A 22,203-nucleotide genomic window follows, 5' to 3' on the forward strand; every position below is an offset into this window, starting at 1 on the left:
CACCGTAACCCCACTACCCAGAGCCACCATAACCCCACTGCCCAGAGCCACCATAAACCCACTACCCAGAGCCACCGTAACCCCACCACCCAGAGCCACCCTAACCCCACCACCCAGAGCCACCCTAACCCCACCACCCAGAGCCGACGAAACCCCACTACCAAGAGCCGCTGTAACCCCCAGTACCCAGAGCCACCGTAACCACACTAACCAGAGCCACCGTAACCCCACTTCCCAGAGCCACCGTAACCCCACTACCCAGAGACACCGTAACCCCACTACCCACAGACACCGTAACCCCACTACCCAGAGCCACCGTAACCCCACTACCCAGAGTCACCGTAACCCCACTACCCAGAGCCACCGTAACCCCACTACCCAGAGCCACCGTAACCGCACTACCCAGAGCCACCGTAACCCCACTACCCAGAGCCACCATAACCCCACTCCCAGAGCCACCGTAATCCCACTACCAAGAGCCGCCGTAACCCCACAACCCACAGCCGCCGTAACCCCACCACCCAGAGCCGACGTAACCCCACTACCAAGAGCCGCTGTAACCCCCAGTACCCAGAGCCACCGTAACACCACTACCCAGAGCCACTACCCAAAGACACCGTAACCCCACTACCCAGAGCCACAGTAACCCCACTACCCAGAGCCACCGTAACCCCACTACCCAGAGTCACTGTAACCCCACTACCCAGAGCCACCGTAACCCCAGGACCCAGAGCCGCCGTAAACCCAAGATCCAGAGCCGCCGTAACTCCACGACACAGAGCCGCCGGTCCCCACGACCCAGAGCCGTCGTAACCCCACGACCCAGAGCTGCTGTAACCCCACTAGCCAGAGCTGCCGTAACCCCACCACCCAGAGGGGTCTTAACTCCACCATCTAGAGCTGCCATAACCCCACATTCCAGAACCGCCGTAACCCCACTACCCAGAGCCACCATAACCCTACTACCCAGAGCCAACGTAATCCCACTACCAAGAGCCGCCTTAACCCCCAAGACCCAGAGCCGCCGTAACTCCATGACACACAGCTGCCATAACCCCACGACCCAGAGCCGCCGTAACCCCACGACCCACAGCCGCCGTAACCCCACCACCCAGAGCCGACGTAACCCCACTACCAAGAGCCGCTGAAACCCCCAGTAACCAGAGCCACCGTAACACCACTAACAAGAGCCACCTTAACCCCACTACCCAGAGCCACCGTAACCCCACTACCCAAAGACACCGTAACCCCACTACCCAGAGCCACCGCAACCCCACTACCCAGAGTCAACGTAACCCCACTACCCAGAGCCGACGTAACCCCAAGACCCAGGGCCGTCATAACCCCACGACCCAGAGCCGTCGTAACCCCACGACCCATAGCCGCTGTAACCCCACTAGCCAGAGCTGCCGTAACCCCACCACCCAGACGGGTCTTAACTCCACCATCTAGAGCTGCCATAACCCCACAACCCAGAACCGCCGTAACCCCACTACCCCGAGCCACCGTAACCCCACAACCCAGAGCCACCGTAACCCCACTACCCAGAGCCACCGTAACCCCACAACCCAGAGCCACCGTAACCCCACTACCCAGAGCCACCGTAACGCCACTACCCAGAGCCACCGTAACCCCACCACCCAGAGCCACCGTAACCCCACTACCTAGAGCCACCGTAACCCCACTACCCAGAGCCACCGTAACCTCACTACCCAGAGCCACCGTAACTCCACTACCCTGAGCCACCGTAACCCCACCACCCAGAGCCACTACACAGAGCCTCCGTAACCCCACCATCCAGAGCCACCGTAACCCCACCACCCAGAGCCACCGTAAACCCACCACCCAGAGCCACCGTAACCCCACCACACAGAGCCACCCTAACCCCATCACCCTGAGCCACCGGAACCCCACTGCCCGGAGCGACCGTAACCCCACCATCCAGAGCCACCGTAACCCCACCACCCAGAGCCACCGTAACCCCACCACCCAGAGCCACCATAACCACACCACCCAGAGCCACCCTAACCCCACCACCCAGAGCCACCCTAACCCCACCACCCAGAGCCACCGTAACCCCACTACCCAGAGCCACCATAACCCCAATTCCCAAGAGCCACCGTATCCCCACTACCCAGAGCCACCGTAACCCCACCATCCAGAGCCACCATAACCCCAATTCCCAAGAGCCACCGTATCCCCACTACCCAGAGCCACCCTAACCCCATCACCCTGAGCCACCGTAACCCCACTTCCCAGAGCCACCGTAACCCCACTACCCAGAGCCACCGTAACCCCACTACCCAGAGCCACCGTAACCCCACCACCCAGAGCCACCGTTACCCCACCACCTAGAGCCACCGTAACCCCACCACCCAGAGCCACTACACAGAGCCTCCGTAACCCCACCATCCAGAGCCGCCGTAACCCCACCACCCAGAGCCACCGTAAACCCACCACCCAGAGCCACCATAACCCCACCACACAGAGCCACCCTAACCCCATCACCCTGAGCCACCGGAACCCCACTTCCCAGAGCCACCGTAACCCCACCATCCAGAGCCACCGTAACCCCACCACCCAGAGCCACCGTAACCCCACCACCCAGAGCCACCGTAACCACACCACCCAGAGCCACCCTAACCCCACCACCCAGAGCCACCCTAACCCCACCACCCAGAGCCACCGTAACCCCACTACCCAGAGCCACCATAACCCCACTGCCCAGAGCCACCAAAACCCACTACCCAGAGCCACCGTATCCCCACGACCCAGAGCCACCGTCACCCCACCACCCAGAGCCACCGTAACCCCACCACCCAGAGCCACCGTAACCGCACCACACAGAGCCACCCTAACCCCATCACCCTGAGCCACCGTAACCCCACTTCCCAGAGCCACCATAACCCCACTACCCAGAGCCACCGTAACCCCACTACCCAGAGCCACCGTAACCCCACCATCCAGAGACACCCTAACCACACCACCCAGAGCCACCCTAACCCCACCACCCAGAGCCACCGTAACCCCACTACCCAGAGCCACCGTAACCTCACTACCCAGAGCCACCGTAACTCCACTACCCTGAGCCACCGTAACCCCACCACCCAGAGCCACTACACAGAGCCTCCGTAACCCCACCATCCAGAGCCACCGTAACCCCACCACCCAGAGCCACCGTAAACCCACCACCCAGAGCCACCGTAACCCCACCACACAGAGCCACCCTAACCCCATCACCCTGAGCCACCGGAACCCCACTGCCCGGAGCCACCGTAACTCCACCATCCAGAGCCACCGTAACCCCACCACCCAGAGCCACCGTAACCCCACCACCCAGAGCCACCATAACCACACCACCCAGAGCCACCCTAACCCCACCACCCAGAGCCACCCTAACCCCACCACCCAGAGCCACCGTAACCCCACTACCCAGAGCCACCATAACCCCAATTCCCAAGAGCCACCGTATCCCCACTACCCAGAGCCACCGTAACCCCACCATCCAGAGCCACCATAACCCCAATTCCCAAGAGCCACCGTATCCCCACTACCCAGAGCCACCCTAACCCCATCACCCTGAGCCACCGTAACCCCACTTCCCAGAGCCACCGTAACCCCACTACCCAGAGCCACCGTAACCCCACTACCCAGAGCCACCGTAACCCCACCACCCAGAGCCACCGTTACCCCACCACCTAGAGCCACCGTAACCCCACCACCCAGAGCCACTACACAGAGCCTCCGTAACCCCACCATCCAGAGCCGCCGTAACCCCACCACCCAGAGCCACCGTAAACCCACCACCCAGAGCCACCATAACCCCACCACACAGAGCCACCCTAACCCCATCACCCTGAGCCATCGGAACCCCACTTCCCAGAGCCACCGTAACCCCACCATCCAGAGCCACCGTAACCCCACCACCCAGAGCCACCGTAACCCCACCACCCAGAGCCACCGTAACCACACCACCCAGAGCCACCCTAACCCCACCACCCAGAGCCACCCTAACCCCACCACCCAGAGCCACCGTAACCCCACTACCCAGAGCCACCATAACCCCACTGCCCAGAGCCACCAAAACCCACTACCCAGAGCCACCGTATCCCCACTACCCAGAGCCACCGTCACCCCACCACCCAGAGCCACCGTAACCCCACCACCCAGAGCCACCGTAACCCCACCACACAGAGCCACCCTAACCCCATCACCCTGAGCCACCGTAACCCCACTTCCCAGAGCCACCATAACCCCACTACCCAGAGCCACTGTAACCCCACTACCCAGAGCCACCGTAACCCCACCATCCAGAGACACCCTAACCCCACCACCCAGAGCCACCCTAACCCCACCACCCAGAGCCACCGTAACCCCACTACCCAGAGCCACCATAACCCCACTGCCCAGAGCCACCATAAACCCACTACCCAGAGCCACCGTAACCCCACCACCCAGAGCCACCCTAACCCCACCACCCAGAGCCAGCCTAACCCCACCACCCAGAGCCGACGAAACCCCACTACCAAGAGCCGCTGTAACCCCCAGTACCCAGAGCCACCGTAACCACACTAACCAGAGCCACCGTAACCCCACTTCCCAGAGCAACCGTAACCCCACTACCCAGAGACACCGTAACCCCACTACCCAGAGACACCGTAACCCCACTACCCAGAGCCACCGTAACCCCACTACCCAGAGCCACCGTAACCCCACTACCCAGAGCCACCGTAACCGCACTACCCAGAGCCACCATAACCCCACTACCCAGAGCCACCATAACCCCACTCCCAGAGCCACCGTAATCCCACTACCAAGAGCCGCCGTAACCCCACAACCCACAGCCGCCGTAACCCCACCACCCAGAGCCGACGTAACCCCACTACCAAGAGCCGCTGTACCCCCCAGTACCCAGAGCCACCGTAACACCACTACCCAGAGCCACTACCCAAAGACACCGTAACCCCACTACCCAGAGCCACAGTAACCCCACTACCCAGAGCCACCGTAACCCCACTACCCAGAGTCACTGTAACCCCACTACCCAGAGCCACCGTAACCCCAAGACCCAGAGCCGCCGTAAACCCAAGACCCAGAGCCGCCGTAACTCCACGACACAGAGCCGCCGGTCCCCACGACCCAGAGCCGTCGTAACCCCACGACCCAGAGCCGCTGTAACCCCACTAGCCAGAGCTGCCGTAACCCCACCACCCAGAGGGGTCTTAACTCCACCATCTAGAGCTGCCATAACCCCACCATCCAGAACCGCCGTAACCCCACTACCCAGAGCCACCATATCCCTACTACCCAGAGCCAACGTAATCCCACTACCAAGAGCCGCCTTAACCCCCAAGACCCAGAGCCGCCGTAACTCCATGACACACAGCTGCCATAACCCCACGACCCAGAGCCGCCGTAACCCCACGACCCACAGCCGCCGTAACCCCACCACCCAGAGCCGACGTAACCCCACTACCAAGAGCCGCTGAAACCCCCAGTAACCAGAGCCACCGTAACACCACTAACCAGAGCCACCTTAACCCCACTACCCAGAGCCACCGTAACCCCACTACCCAAAGACACCGTAACCCCACTACCCAGAGCCACCGCAACCCCACTACCCAGAGTCAACGTAACCCCACTACCCAGAGCCGACGTAACCCCAAGACCCAGGGCCGTCATAACCCCACGACCCAGAGCCGTCGTAACCCCACGACCCATAGCCGCTGTAACCCCACTAACCAGAGCTGCCGTAACCCCACCACCCAGACGGGTCTTAACTCCACCATCTAGAGCTGCCATAACCCCACAACCCAGAACCGCCGTAACCCCACTACCCCGAGCCACCGTAACCCCACAACCCAGAGCCACCGTAACCCCACTACCCAGAGCCACCGTAACCCCACTACCCAGAGCCACCGTAACCCCACTACCGAGAGCCACCGTAACGCCACTACCCAGAGCCACCGTAACCCCACCACCCAGAGCCACCGTAACCCCACTACCTAGAGCCACCGTAACCCCACTACACAGAGCCACCGTAACCTCACTACCCAGAGCCACCGTAACTCCACTACCCTGAGCCACCGTAACCCCACCACCCAGAGCCACAACACAGAGCCTCCGTAACCCCACCATCCAGAGCCACCGTAACCCCACCACACAAAGCCACCCTAACCCCATCAACCTGAGCCACCGGAACCCCACTGCCCGGAGCCACCGTAACCCCACCATCCAGAGCCACCGTAACCCCACCACCCAGAGCCACCATAACCACACCACCCAGAGCCACCCTAACCCCACCACCCAGAGCCACCCTAACCCCACCACCCAGAGCCACCGTAACCCCACTACCCAGAGCCACCATAACCCCACTGCCCAGAGCCACCGTATCCCCACTACCCAGAGCCACCGTAACCCCACCACCCAGAGCCACCGTAACCCCACCACCCAGAGCCACCGTAACCCCACCACACAGAGCCACCCTAACCCCATCACCCTGAGCCACCGTAACCCCACTTCCCAGAGCCACCATAACCCCACTACCCAGAGCCACCGTAACCCCACTACCCAGAGCCACCGTAACCCCACTACCCAGAGCCACCCTAACCCCACCACCCAGAGCCACCCTAACCCCACCACCCAGAGCCACCCTAATCCCACCACCCAGAACCGCCGTAACCCCACTACCCCGAGCCACCGTAACCCCACAACCCAGAGCCACCGTAACCCCACTACCCAGAGCCACCGTAACCCCACTACCCAGAGCCACCGTAACCCCACTACCCAGAGCCACCGTAACGCCACTACCCAGAGCCACCGTAACCCCACCACCCAGAGCCACCGTAACCCCACTACCTAGAGCCACCGTAACCCCACTACCCAGAGCCACCGTAACCTCACTACCCAGAGCCACCGTAACTCCACTACCCTGAGCCACCGTAACCCCACCACCCAGAGCCACAACACAGAGCCTCCGTTACCCCACCATCCAGAGCCACCGTAACCCCACCACACAAAGCCACCCTAACCCCATCAACCTGAGCCACCGGAACCCCACTGCCCGGAGCCACCGTAACCCCACCATCCAGAGCCACCGTAACCCCACCACCCAGAGCCACCGTAACCCCACCACCCAGAGCCACCATAACCACACCACCCAGAGCCACCCTAACCCCACCACCCAGAGCCACCCTAACCCCACCACCCAGAGCCACCGTAACCCCACTACCCAGAGCCACCATAACCCCACTGCCCAGAGCCACCGTATCCCCACTACCCAGAGCCACCGTAACCCCACCACCCAGAGCCACCGTAACCCCACCACCCAGAGCCACCGTAACCCCACCACACAGAGCCACCCTAACCCCATCACCCTGAGCCACCGTAACCCCACTTCCCAGAGCCACCATAACCCCACTACCCAGAGCCACCGTAACCCCACTACCCAGAGCCACCGTAACCCCACTACCCAGAGCCACCCTAACCCCACCACCCAGAGCCACCCTAACCCCACCACCCAGAGCCACCCTAATCCCACCACCCAGAGCCACCGTAACCCCACTACCCAGAGCCACCATAAACCCACTACCCAGAGCCACCGTAACCCCACCACCCAGAGCCACCCTAACCCCACCACCCAGAGCCACCCTAACCCCACCACCCAGAGCCACCCTTACCCCACCACCCAGAGCCGACGAAACCCCACTACCAAGAGCCGCTGTAACCCCCAGTACCCAGAGCCACCGTAACCCCACAACCCAGAGCCACCGTAACCCCACTACCCAGAGCCACCGTAACCCCACTACCCAGAGCCACCGTAACCCCATGACCCACAGCCATCGTAATCCCACTCTCTGCAGAGGTCTTTCTGGTTGGGATGTGCCTTTGTTTTTGCTCATTTGAAAACAGCTTAAATGTACTTATAAATACTACTGATATTATTCTACGTTCCAAAATATTCCAAATTCTGGTAGTGTCTGTTCCACAGGATGTCGGATAAATGATTGAGCACCTGGAAACAGAAAGATGAAAGTGTTAGAGAAGAGGAATCAAACTATTATATAAACACTATATCATAACAGTTAAATGACAACAAAGTCATAAAAACTTCAACAATTAGAACATATGGCGAATTGTAAAAAGTCACAAAATTATATAATACGACAAATTCTATCCTCTCCCCTTCTGAACTTCTCAGGTAAGTACAAATCATTTCACTACCATTAAAGTAAAACACAAAATAATAAAGCAAGTTTCTAGTGATCACATAAATTAGGAAAATATTGAATAAAAGTAGCTCATAAACAGAAAAAGTTTAAATGTGATCAAGGTAGAAGAACATCGGAGATTCCCCAAAGTATCTTTTCCTTTAGCAGGCCCTTTCTACAACCAGAAGGACTATTACACAGCTGACATCCGTCAGGAGGCCCAGTCCAAATCCGGCACCTGCAAGACAGACCATCCCACAACAGGCACCTGGCTGGCGGTCCATTCCTCATCTGGCATCTGGGAGGTGGACTATCCACACCTGGCACCTGGCAGGTGGTCCATTCCACATCTGGCAAGCAGACCATTCCATATCTCGCAGGCAGACCATCGCACATCTGGCAACTGGTAGGCGGACAATTCCACATCTGGCAGGCGGACCATCCCACATCTGGCAGAAAAGCTATTCCACATCTGGCATCTAGCATCAGGAACATTCCACATCCGGCATTGAAAGGTGGACTATTCCACATCTGGCATCTGGCAGGCCGACCATTCCACATCCGGCATCTCGTAGCAGAAACATTCCACATCCGGCATCTGGCATTTAGAGAATTCCACATCAAGCAGGAGGAAGATACTACTGGGGTCATGACCAACTCACACATACCAGAACCAACACCAAATTAACTAAGGAGTCGTCAGATGTTCGCGAACGTCAAATTCCTAAGCATTAAAACTCTGAGGATCTGTCATGGAGCCTCCATGGTGATGCTTTCACAAAAAACCCTCACCATTGGCAATACTGTGTGATGTGCCTGAGGAGATTCATTATCACAATGAAACCACCTTAACCTGCACAGGTGTACTATGCAGATCATTCTGGTAGGTTGGATCACTGCCTGGTCTGGAGGTGCCATCTCTCAGGTAAATGATAATTTTGAGAGGGTGTTTAACTCTCCCTGTAACATCACAGGCACCAGAATTCACTCCAGTCAGAATCTATACATGACATGCTGTCTTAAAATAAAAGTCTCTATCATGTAAAACCTCCACCACCCAGACCATAACTTCCTCACTCTACTATCATTGGATAAGGTACTGGAGCCTGAGGAATAGAGGTCAATGCCACAATGTCAGTTTCTTCCCTGATGCCACCAGATCCTGTATAATCAATGAGCCAAAGACACAGCCTTGCTTTTTTGTGCACTGTTAACTTTATTTTTAAGTCTAGTTCTGAACGATGGTTATAAGATGAATGTTTTCTCCATCCTGCTGCCCCAAATCACCAAATATTAGGACATGTTCTTGACAATAAATCCTGATTCTGAACCTGACAAGATATGAAAGGTATCTTCACAAAAAGTGGAAATAGGTGCATGAGAACAAAAAATATGTAAATAATTACCTTCCCAGCAGGAGGCACACTGCACATCCGGCATCCGGATTGAGGCTCTTTCCACATCCGGCAGGAGGACTATTCCACATCCAGCATCCGGCAGGAGTCCCGTTCCACATCCGGCAGGAGGCCCATTTCACATCCGGCATCCGGATGGAGGCCCATTCCACATCCGGCAGGAGGACTATACCACATCCGGCATCTGGCAGGAGGCCCAATCCACATCCGGCTGGTGGCCCCTTTCATATCCGGTACCCGGCAGGAGGCCCATTGCTTCAAAGGCATGAGGCTCTCTTTTAAAATATTTTCAGTGGCCTTTACAGAAACAGGAAACAAACAGAAGCCATTAATCAATGGTAATACATAAAAAGGAATATTCAGATAAAATACAAATTATAAAAATAAATTGATAATGTCTAACCATTATATCATAACAAACAGAAATAAAGTGATAAACATTTAAACAATTAAAACATATGTCTAATAGAACATGATTTAAGGAGTATACTATACTCAAAATTCCTTCCCCTTCCCTTCTGAAGTTCTTTAGTGAGTACATAAAATTTCACTACCATTAAAAAACACAAACATATAAAGCAAGGTCCAAGTGATTAAATGTTACAAAAACTTTGAATTAAAGTGCCCATGGACATAGAATGTTTAAATGTGAATCTGTGGAAGAACATCTGATTATTCAAAGTTAGGCCTGCCACCATATCACAGAGTAATTGAGTGTTTTTACGGGCAACAGCATCTTTCCAACTCATCAATATTAAACGTGGAGCAACAAGGGAGATAAAAGAGACTGCATGTGGTTAATTCATAGTTCAATTCATTTAGGTAGTCTCTGTTGATTCAAAAGGAGCAATATTAGATTAGTTATCAACTTCAGGACGTCCTTCAATACCATTGTTCCCTCAGTGCTGGTCAAAAATCAACTAACTTTATCCCTCTGTAACTCACTCTACAATTGGATCTTTGACATTCTCATTGGAAGACCACTGTCAGGACGAATTGGAAACAAGGTCTCTTCCCCACTGATCATCAACACAGGCGCAGTCCAAGGATGTGTGCTTAGCCCCCTGCTCTACTCTCTGCAAACCCATGACTGTGTGTGGTGAGCCATAATTCCATTGCTATCGACATGTTGGCTGATGACACCAGAATGGTCAACAAACAATAAATGGCAATGATGAAGCGAAGAAGGAAGGACATAGATCAGCTGGTTGAATGCTAACAAATCAAACCATTCACTCAATGTCAACAATACAATGGATAAGATTTTGGATTCAGCAGGAAGTCAAAAGAACACGACCCAGTCTTCATGGAGGTGTCAGGAGTGCAGATGTTCGCGAACGTCAAATTCCTAAGCATTAAAACTCTGAGGATCTGTCATGGAGCCTCCATGGTGATGCTTTCACAAAAAAGCCTCACCATTGGCTATACTGTGAGATGTACCTGAGGAGATTCATTATCGCAATGAAGACACACCTTAACCTCCACAGGTGTACTATGCAGATCATTCTGGTAGGTTGCATCACTGCCTGGTCTGGAGGTGCCATGTCTCAGGAAAATGATAATTTCGAGAGGGTGTTTAACTCTCCCTGTAACATCACAGGCACCAGAATTCACTCCAGTTAGAACCTATACATGACATGCTGTCTTAAAATAAAAGTCTCTATCATGTAAAACCTCCACCACACCAGACCATAACTTCCTCACTCTACTATCATTGGATAAGGTACTGGAGCCTGAGGAATAGAGGTCAATGCCACAATGTCAGTTTCTTCCCTGATGCCACCAGATCCTGTATAATCAATGAGCCAAAGACACAGCCTTGCTTTTTTGTGCACTGTTAACTTTATTTTTAAGTCTAGTTCTGAACGATGGTTATAAGATGAATGTTTTCTCCATCCTGCTGCCCCAAATCACCAAATATTAGGACATGTTCTTGACAATAAATCCTGATTCTGAACCTGACAAGATATGAAAGGTATCTTCACAAAAAGTGGAAATAGGTGCATAAGAACAAAAAATAAGTAAATAATTACCTTCCCAGCAGGAGGCACACTGCACATCCGGCATCCGGATTGAGGCTCTTTCCACATCCGGCAGGAGGACTATTCCACATCCAGCATCCGGCAGGAGTCCCATTCCACATCCGGCAGGAGGCCCATTTCACATCCGGCATCCGGATGGAGGCCCATTCCACATCCGGCAGGAGGACTATACCACATCTGGCATCTGGCAGGAGGCCCAATCCACATCCGGCTGGTGGCCCCTTTTATATCCGGTACCCGGCAGGAGGCCCATTGCTTCAAAGGCATGAGGCTCTCTTTTAAAATATTTTCAGTGGCCTTTACAGAAACAGGAAACAAACAGAAGCCATTAATCAATGGTAATACATAAAAAGGAATATTCAGATAAAATACAAATTATAAAAATAAATTGATAATGTCTAACCATTATATCATAACAAACAGAAATAAAGTGATAAACATTTAAACAATTAAAACATATGTCTAATAGAACATGATTTAAGGAGTATACTATACTCAAAATTCCTTCCCCTTCCCTTCTGAAGTTCTTTAGTGAGTACATAAAATTTCACTACCATTAAAAAACACAAACATATAAAGCAAGGTCCAAGTGATTAAATGTTACAAAAACTTTGAATTAAAGTGCCCATGGACATAGAATGTTTAAATATGAATTTGTGGAAGAACATCTGATTATTCAAAGTTAGGCCTGCCACCATATCGCAGAGTAATTGAGTGTTTTTATGGGCACAGCATCTTTCCAACTCATCAATATTAAACGTCGAGCAACAAGGTAGGCAAAAGAGACTGCATGTGGTTAATTCATAGTTCAATTCATTTAGGTAGTCCCTGTTGATTCAAAAGGAGCAATATGAGATTAGTTATCAACTTCAGGACGTCCTTCAATACCATTGTTCCCTCAGTGCTGGTCAAAAAGCAACTAACTTTATCCCTCTGTACCTCACTCTGCAATTGGATCTTTGACATTCTCATTGGAAGACCACAGTCAGGACGAATTGGAAACAAGGTCTCTTCCCCACTGATCATCAACACAGGCGCAGTCCAAGGATGTGTGCTTAGCCCCCTGCTCTACTCTCTGCAAACCCATGACTGTGTGTGGTGAGCCATAATTCCATTGCTATCGACATGTTGGCTGATGACACCAGAATGGTCAGCAAACAATAAATGGCAATGATGTAGCGAAGAAGGAAGGACATAGATCAGCTGGTTGAATGCTAACAAATCAAACCATTCACTCAATGTCAACAAAACAATGGATAAGATTTTGGATTCAGCAGGAAGTCAAAAGAACACGACCCAGTCTTCATGGAGGTGTCAGGAGTGCAGATGTTCGCGAACGTCAAATTCCTAAGCATTAAAACTCTGAGGATCTGTCATGGAGCCTCCATGGTGATGCTTTCACAAAAAAGCCTCACCATTGGCTATACTGTGAGATGTACCTGAGGAGATTCATTATCGCAATGAAGACACACCTTAACCTCCACAGGTGTATTATGCAGATCATTCTGGTAGGTTGCATCACTGCCTGGTCTGGAGGTGCCATCTCTCAGGAAAATGATAATTTCGAGAGGGTGTTTAACTGTCCCTGTAACATCACAGGCACCAGAATTCACTCCAGTTAGAACCTATACATGACATGCTGTCTTAAAATAAAAGTCTCTATCATGTAAAACCTCCACCACACCAGACCATAACTTCCTCACTCTACTATCATTGGATAAGGTACTGGAGCCTGAGGAATAGAGGTCAATGCCACAATGTCAGTTTCTTCCCTGATGCCACCAGATCCTCTATAATCAATGAGCCAAAGACACAGCCTTGCTTTTTTGTGCACTGTTAACTTTATTTTTAAGTCTAGTTCTGAACGATGGTTATAAGATGAATGTTTTCTCCATCCTGCTGCCCCAAATCACCAAATATTAGGACATGTTTTGACAATAAATCCTGATTCTGAACCTGACAAGATATGAAAGGTATCTTCACAAAAAGTGGAAATAGGTGCATGAGAACAAAAAATATGTAAATAATTACCTTCCCAGCAGGAGGCACACTGCACATCCGGCATCCGGATTGAGGCACTTTCCACATCCGGCAGGAGGACTATTCCACATCCAGCATCCGGCAGGAGTCCCGTTCCACATCCGGCAGGAGGCCCATTTCACATCCGGCATCCGGATGGAGGCCCATTCCACATCCGGCAGGAGGACTATACCACATCCGGCATCTGGCAGGAGGCCCAATCCACATCCGGCTGGTGGCCCCTTTCATATCCGGTACCCGGCAGGAGGCCCATTGCTTCAAAGGCATGAGGCTCTCTTTTAAAATATTTTCAGTGGCCTTTACAGAAACAGGAAACAAACAGAAGCCATTAATCAATGGTAATACATAAAAAGGAATATTCAGATAAAATACAAATTATAAAAATAAATTGATAATGTCTAACCATTATATCATAACAAACAGAAATAAAGTGATAAACATTTAAACAATTAAAACATATGTCTAATAGAACATGATTTAAGGAGTATACTATACTCAAAATTCCTTCCCCTTCCCTTCTGAAGTTCTTTAGTGAGTACATAAAATTTCACTACCATTAAAAAACACAAACATATAAAGCAAGGTCCCAGTGATTAAATGTTACAAAAACTTTGAATTAAAGTGCCCATGGACATAGAATGTTTAAATGTGAATCTGTGGAAGAACATCTGATTATTCAAAGTTAGGCCTGCCACCATATCACAGAGTAATTGAGTGATTTTACGGGCAACAGCATCTTTTCAACTCATCAATATTAAACGTCGAGCAACAAGGGAGGCAAAAGAGACTGCATGTGGTTAATTCATAGTTCAATTCATTCAGGTAGTCTCTGTTGATTCAAAAGGAGCAATATTAGATTAGTTATCAACTTCAGGACGTCCTTCAATACCATTGTTCCCTCAGTGCTGGTCAAAAAGCAACTAACTTTATCCCTCTGTACCTCACTCTGCAATTGGATCTTTGACATTCTCATTGGAAGACCACAGTCAGGACGAATTGGAAACAAGGTCTATTCCCCACTGATCATCAACACAGGCGCAGTCCAAGGATGTGTCCTTAGCCCCCTGCACTACTCTCTGCAAACCCATGACAGTGTGTGGTGAGCCATAATTCCATTGCTATCGACATGTTGGCTGATGACACCAGAATGGTCAACAAACAATAAATGGCAATGATGAAGCGAAGAAGGAAGGACATAGATCAGCTGGTTGAATGCTAACAAATCAAACCATTCACTCAATGTCAACAATACAATGAATAAGATTTTGGATTCAGCAGGAAGTCAAAAGAACACGACCCAGTCTTCATGGAGGTGTCAGGAGTGCAGATGTTCGCGAACGTCAAATTCCTAAGCATTAAAACTCTGAGGATCTGTCATGGAGGCTCCATGGTGATGCTTTCACAAAAAAGCCTCACCATTGGCTATACTGTGAGATGTACCTGAGGAGATTCATTATCGCAATGAAGACACACCTTAACCTCCACAGGTGTACTATGCAGATCATTCTGGTAGGATGCATCACTGCCTGGTCTGGAGGTGCCATGTCTCAGGAAAATGATAATTTCGAGAGGGTGTTTAACTCTCCCTGTAACATCACAGGCACCAGAATTCACTCCAGTTAGAACCTATACATGACATGCTGTCTTAAAATAAAAGTCTCTATCATGTAAAACCTCCACCACACCAGACAATAACTTCCTCACTCTACTATCATTGGATAAGGTACTGGAGCCTGAGGAATAGAGGTGAATGCCACAATGACAGTTTCTTCCCTGATGCCACCAGTTCCTGTATAATCAATGAGCCAAAGACACAGCCTTGCTTTTTTGTGCACTGTTAACTATATTTTTAAGTCTAGTTCTGAACGATGGTTATAAGATTAATGTTTTCTCCATCCTGCTGCCTCAAATCACCAAATATTAGGACATATTCTTGACAATAAATTCTGATTCTGAACCTGACAAGATATGAAAGGTATCTTCACAAAAAGTGGAAATAGGTGCATGAGACCAAAAAATATGTAAATAATTACCTTCCCAGCAGGAGGCACACTGCACATCCGGCATCCGGATTGAGGCTCTTTCCACATCCGGCAGGAGGACTATTCCACATCCAGCATCCGGCAGGAGTCCCATTCCACATCCGGCAGGAGGCCCATTTCACATCCGGCATCCGGATGGAGGCCCATTCCACATCCGGCAGGAGGACTATACCACATCCGGCATCTGGCAGGAGGCCCAATCCACATCCGGCTGGTGGCCCCTTTCATATCCGGTACCCGGCAGGAGGCCCATTGCTTTAAAGGCATGAGGCTCTCTTTTAAAATATTTCAGTGGCCTTTACAGAAACAGGAAACAAACAGAAGCCATTAATCAATGGTAATACATAAAAAGGAATATTCAGATAAAATACAAATTATAAAAATAAATTGATCATGTCTAACCATTATATCATAACAAACAGAAATAAAGTGATAAACATTTAAACAATTAAAACATATGTCTAATAGAACATGATTTAAGGAGTATACTATACTCAAAATTCCTTCCCCTTCCCTTCTGAAGTTCTTCAGTGAGTACATAAAATTTCACTACCATTAAAAAACACAAACATATAAAGCAAGGTCCAAGTGATTAAATGTTACAAAAACTTTGAATTAAAGTGCCCATGGACATAGAATGTTTAAATGTGAATCTGTGGAAGAATATCTCATTAATTCAAAGTTAGGCCTGCCACCATATCACAGAGTAAATGCGTGTTTTTACGGGCAACAGCATCTTTCCAACTCATCAATATTACACGTCGAGCAACAAGGGAGGCAAAAGAGACTGCATGTGGTTAATTCATAGTTCAATTCATTTAGGTAGTCTCTGTTGATTCAAAGGGAGCAATATTAGATTAGTTATCAACTTCAGGACGTCCTTCAATACCATTGTTCCCTCAGTGCTGGTCAAAAAGCAACTAACTTTATTCCTCTGTACCTCACTCTGCAATTGGATCTTTGACATTCTCATTGGAAGACCACAGTCAGGACGAATTGGAAACAAGGTCTCTTCCCCACTGATCATCAACACAGGCGCAGTCCAAGGATGTGTGCTTAGCCCCCTGCTCTACTCTCTGCAAACCCATGACTGTGTGTGGTGAGCCATAATTCCATTGCTATCGACATGTTGGCTGATGACACCAGAATGGTCAGCAAACAATAAATGGCAATGATGAAGCGAAGAAGGAAGGACATAGACCAGCTGGTTGAATGCTAACAAATCAAACCATTCACTCAATGTCAACAAAACAATGGTTAAGATTTTGGATTCAGCAGGATGTCAAAAGAACACGACCCAGTCTTCATGGAGGTGTCAGGAGTGCAGATGTTCGCGAACGTCAAATTCCTAAGCATTAAAACTCTGAGGATCTGTCATGGAGCCTCCATGGTGATGCTTTCACAAAAAAGCCTCACCATTGGCTATACTGTGAGATGTACCTGAGGAGATTCATTATCGCAATGAAGTCACACCTTAACCTCCACAGGTGTACTATGCAGATCATTCTGGTAGGTTGCATCACTGCCTGGTCTGGAGGTGCCATGTCTCAGGAAAATGATAATTTCGAAGGGTGTTTAACTCTCCCTGTAACATCACAGGCACCAGAATTCACTCCAGTTAGAACCTATACATGACATGCTGTCTTAAAATAAAAGTCTCTATCATGTAAAACCTCCACCACACCAGACCATAACTTCCTCACTCTACTATCATTGGATAAGGTACTGGAGCCTGAGGAATAGAGGTGAACGCCACAATGACAGTTTCTTCCCTGATGCCACCAGTTCCTGTATAATCAATGAGCCAAAGACACAGCCTTGCTTTTTTGTGCACTGTTAACTATATTTTTAAGTCTAGTTCTGAACGATGGTTATAAGATTAATGTTTTCTCCATCCTGCTGCCTCAAATCACCAAATATTAGGACATGTTCTTGACAATAAATCCTGATTCTGAACCTGACAAGATATGAAAGGTATCTTCACAAAAAGTGGAAATAGGTGCATGAGACCAAAAAATATGTAAATAATTACCTTCCCAGCAGGAGGCACACTGCACATCCGGCATCCGGATTGAGGCTCTTTCCACATCCGGCAGGAGGACTATTCCACATCCAGCATCCGGCAGGAGTCCCGTTCCACATCCGGATGGAGGCCCATTCCACATCCGGCAGGAGGACTATACCACATCCGGCATCTGGCAGGAGGCCCAATCCACATCCGGCTGGTGGCCCCTTTCATATCCGGTACCCGGCAGGAGGCCCATTGCTTCAAAGGCATGAGGCTCTCTTTTAAAATATTTTCAGTGGCCTTTACAGAAACAGGAAACAAACAGAAGCCATTAATCAATGGTAATACATAAAAAGGAATATTCAGATAAAATACAAATTATAAAAATAAATTGATAATGTCTAACCATTATATCATAACAAACAGAAATAAAGTGATAAACATTTAAACAATTAAAACATATGTGTAATAGAACATGATTTAAGGAGTATACTATACTCAAAATTCCTTCCCCTTCCCTTCTGAAGTTCTTTAGTGAGTACATAAAATTTCACTACCATTAAAAAACACAAACATATAAAGCAAGGTCCAAGTGATTAAATGTTACAAAAACTTTGAATTAAAGTGCCCATGGACATAGAATGTTTAAATATGAATTTGTGGAAGAACATCTGATTATTCAAAGTTAGGCCTGCCACCATATCGCAGAGTAATTGAGTGTTTTTACGGGCAACAGCATCTTTCCAACTCATCAATATTACACGTCGAGCAACAAGGGAGGCAAAAGAGACTGCATGTGGTTAATTCATAGTTCAATTCATTTAGGTAGTCTCTGTTGATTCAAAGGGAGCAATATTAGATTAGTTATCAACTTCAGGACGTCCTTCAATACCATTGTTCCCTCAGTGCTGGTCAAAAAGCAACTAACTTTATCCCTCTGTACCTCACTCTGCAATTGGATCTTTGACATTCTCATTGGAAGACCACAGTCAGCACGAATTGGAAACAAGGTCTCTTCCCCACTGATCATCAACACAGGCGCAGTCCAAGGATGTGTCCTTAGCCCCCTGCACTACTCTCTGCAAACCCATGACAGTGTGTGGTGAGCCATAATTCCATTGCTATCGACATGTTGGCTGATGACACCAGAATGGTCAACAAACAATAAATGGCAATGATGAAGCGAAGAAGGAAGGACATAGATCAGCTGGTTGAATGCTAACAAATCAAACCATTCACTCAATGTCAACAATACAATGAATAAGATTTTGGATTCAGCAGGAAGTCAAAAGAACACGACCCAGTCTTCATGGAGGTGTCAGGAGTGCAGATGTTCGCGAACGTCAAATTCCTAAGCATTAAAACTCTGAGGATCTGTCATGGAGGCTCCATGGTGATGCTTTCACAAAAAAGCCTCACCATTGGCTATACTGTGAGATGTACCTGAGGAGATTCATTATCGCAATGAAGACACACCTTAACCTCCACAGGTGTACTATGCAGATCATTCTGGTAGGATGCATCACTGCCTGGTCTGGAGGTGCCATGTCTCAGGAAAATGATAATTTCGAGAGGGTGTTTAACTCTCCCTGTAACATCACAGGCACCAGAATTCACTCCAGTTAGAACCTATACATGACATGCTGTCTTAAAATAAAAGTCTCTATCATGTAAAACCTCCACCACACCAGACAATAACTTCCTCACTCTACTATCATTGGATAATGTACTGGAGCCTGAGGAATAGAGGTGAATGCCACAATGACAGTTTCTTCCCTGATGCCACCAGTTCCTGTATAATCAATGAGCCAAAGACACAGCCTTGCTTTTTTGTGCACTGTTAACTATATTTTTAAGTCTAGTTCTGAACGATGGTTATAAGATTAATGTTTTCTCCATCCTGCTGCCTCAAATCACCAAATATTAGGACATGTTCTTGACAATAAATCCTGATTCTGAACCTGACAAGATATGAAAGGTATCTTCACAAAAAGTGGAAATAGGTGCATGAGACCAAAAAATATGTAAATAATTACCTTCCCAGCAGGAGGCACACTGCACATCCGGCATCCGGATTGAGGCTCTTTCCACATCCGGCAGGAGGACTATTCCACATCCAGCATCCGGCAGGAATCCCGTTCCACATCCGGCAGGAGGCCCATTTCACATCCGGCATCCGGATGGAGGCCCATTCCACATCCGGCAGGAGGACTATACCACATCCGGCATCTGGCAGGAGGCCCAATCCACATCCGGCTGGTGGCCCCTTTCATATCCGGTACCCGGCAGGAGGCCCATTGCTTCAAAGGCATGAGGCTCTCTTTTAAAATATTTTCAGTGGCCTTTACAGAAACAGGAAACAAACAGAAGCCATTAATCAATGGTAATACATAAAAAGGAATATTCAGATAAAATACAAATTATAAAAATAAATTGATCATGTCTAACCATTATATCATAACAAACAGAAATAAAGTGATAAACATTTAAACAATTAAAACATATGTCTAATAGAACATGATTTAAGGAGTATACTATACTCAAAATTCCTTCCCCTTCCCTTCTGAAGTTCTTCAGTGAGTACATAAAATTTCACTACCATTAAAAAACACAAACATATAAAGCAAGGTCCAAGTGATTAAATGTTACAAAAACTTTGAATTAAAGTGCCCATGGACATAGAATGTTTAAATGTGAATCTGTGGAAGAATATCTCATTAATTCAAAGTTAGGCCTGCCACCATATCACAGAGTAAATGCGTGTTTTTATGGGCAACAGCATCTTTCCAACTCATCAATATTACACGTCGAGCAACAAGGGAGGCAAAAGAGACTGCATGTGGTTAATTCATAGTTCAATTCATTTAGGTAGTCTCTGTTGATTCAAAGGGAGCAATATTAGATTAGTTATCAACTTCAGGACGTCCTTCAATACCATTGTTCCCTCAGTGCTGGTCAAAAAGCAACTAACTTTATCCCTCTGTACCTCACTCTGCAATTGGATCTTTGACATTCTCATTGGAAGACCACAGTCAGGACGAATTGGAAACAAGGTCTCTTCCCCACTGATCATCAACACAGGCGCAGTCCAAGGATGTGTGCTTAGCCCCCTGCTCTACTCTCTGCAAACCCATGACTGTGTGTGGTGAGCCATAATTCCATTGCTATCGACATGTTGGCTGATGACACCAGAATGGTCAGCAAACAATAAATGGTAATGATGAAGCGAAGAAGGAAGGACATAGACCAGCTGGTTGAATGCTAACAAATCAAACCATTCACTCAATGTCAACAATACAATGGATAAGATTTTGGATTCAAAAGAACACGACCCAGTCTTCATGGAGGTGTCAGGAGTGCAGATGTTCGCGAACGTCAAATTCCTAAGCATTAAAACTCTGAGGATCTGTCATGGAGGCTCCATGGTGATGCTTTCACAAAAAAGCCTCACCATTGGCTATACTGTGAGATGTACCTGAGGAGATTCATTATCGCAATGAAGACACACCTTAACCTCCACAGGTGTACTATGCAGATCATTCTGGTAGGATGCATCACTGCCTGGTCTGGAGGTGCCATGTCTCACGAAAATGATAATTTCGAGAGGGTGTTTAACTCTCCCTGTAACATCACAGGCACCAGAATTCACTCCAGTTAGAACCTATACATGACATGCTGTCTTAAAATAAAAGTCTCTATCATGTAAAACCTCCACCACACCAGACAATAACTTCCTCACGCTACTATCATTGGATAAGGTACTGGAGCCTGAGGAATAGAGGTGAATGCCACAATGACAGTTTCTTCCCTGATGCCACCAGTTCCTGTATAATCAATGAGCCAAAGACACAGCCTTGCTTTTTTGTGCACTGTTAACTATATTTTTAAGTCTAGTTCTGAACGATGGTTATAAGATTAATGTTTTCTCCATCCTGCTGCCTCAAATCACCAAATATTAGGACATGTTCTTGACAATAAATTCTGATTCTGAACCTGACAAGATATGAAAGGTATCTTCACAAAAAGTGGAAATAGGTGCATGAGACCAAAAAATATGTAAATAATTACCTTCCCAGCAGGAGGCACACTGCACATCCGGCATCCGGATTGAGGCTCTTTCCACATCCGGCAGGAGGACTATTCCACATCCAGCATCCGGCAGGAATCCCGTTCCACATCCGGCAGGAGGCCCATTTCACATCCGGCATCCGGATGGAGGCCCATTCCACATCCGGCAGGAGGACTATACCACATCCGGCATCTGGCAGGAGGCCCAATCCACATCCGGCTGGTGGCCCCTTTAATATCCGGTACCCGGCAGGAGGCCCATTGCTTCAAAGGCATGAGGCTCTCTTTTAAAATATTTTCAGTGGCCTTTACAGAAACAGGAAACAAACAGAAGCCATTAATCAATGGTAATACATAAAAAGGAATATTCAGATAAAA

At 48.8% G+C, this 22,203-nt stretch overlaps 2 long non-coding RNA genes across 2 annotated transcripts; both read right to left on the reverse strand.

Annotated features, from left to right (window-relative positions):
* Positions 1–9,647: 9,647 nt before the first annotated feature.
* Positions 9,648–16,022, reverse strand: LOC138750188 (uncharacterized). Its single transcript, XR_011349140.1, has 4 exons — positions 15,741–16,022; positions 13,699–14,004; positions 11,659–11,964; positions 9,648–9,922 (listed from the first exon to the last, which is right to left on the reverse strand). It is a non-coding gene; the product is annotated as an uncharacterized lncRNA (long non-coding RNA).
* Positions 16,023–17,788: 1,766 nt separating this feature from the next.
* On the reverse strand, positions 17,789–21,901 carry LOC138750182 (uncharacterized). The gene is made up of 3 exons (XR_011349136.1): positions 21,826–21,901; positions 19,794–20,099; positions 17,789–18,057 (listed from the first exon to the last, which is right to left on the reverse strand). It is a non-coding gene; the product is annotated as an uncharacterized lncRNA (long non-coding RNA).
* Between the last annotated feature and the right edge of the window lie 302 nt (positions 21,902–22,203).

This window comes from Narcine bancroftii, unplaced genomic scaffold, assembly GCF_036971445.1.
Source record: "Narcine bancroftii isolate sNarBan1 unplaced genomic scaffold, sNarBan1.hap1 Scaffold_104, whole genome shotgun sequence".
In the NCBI taxonomy this organism is placed as follows: Eukaryota; Metazoa; Chordata; class Chondrichthyes; order Torpediniformes; family Narcinidae; genus Narcine; species Narcine bancroftii.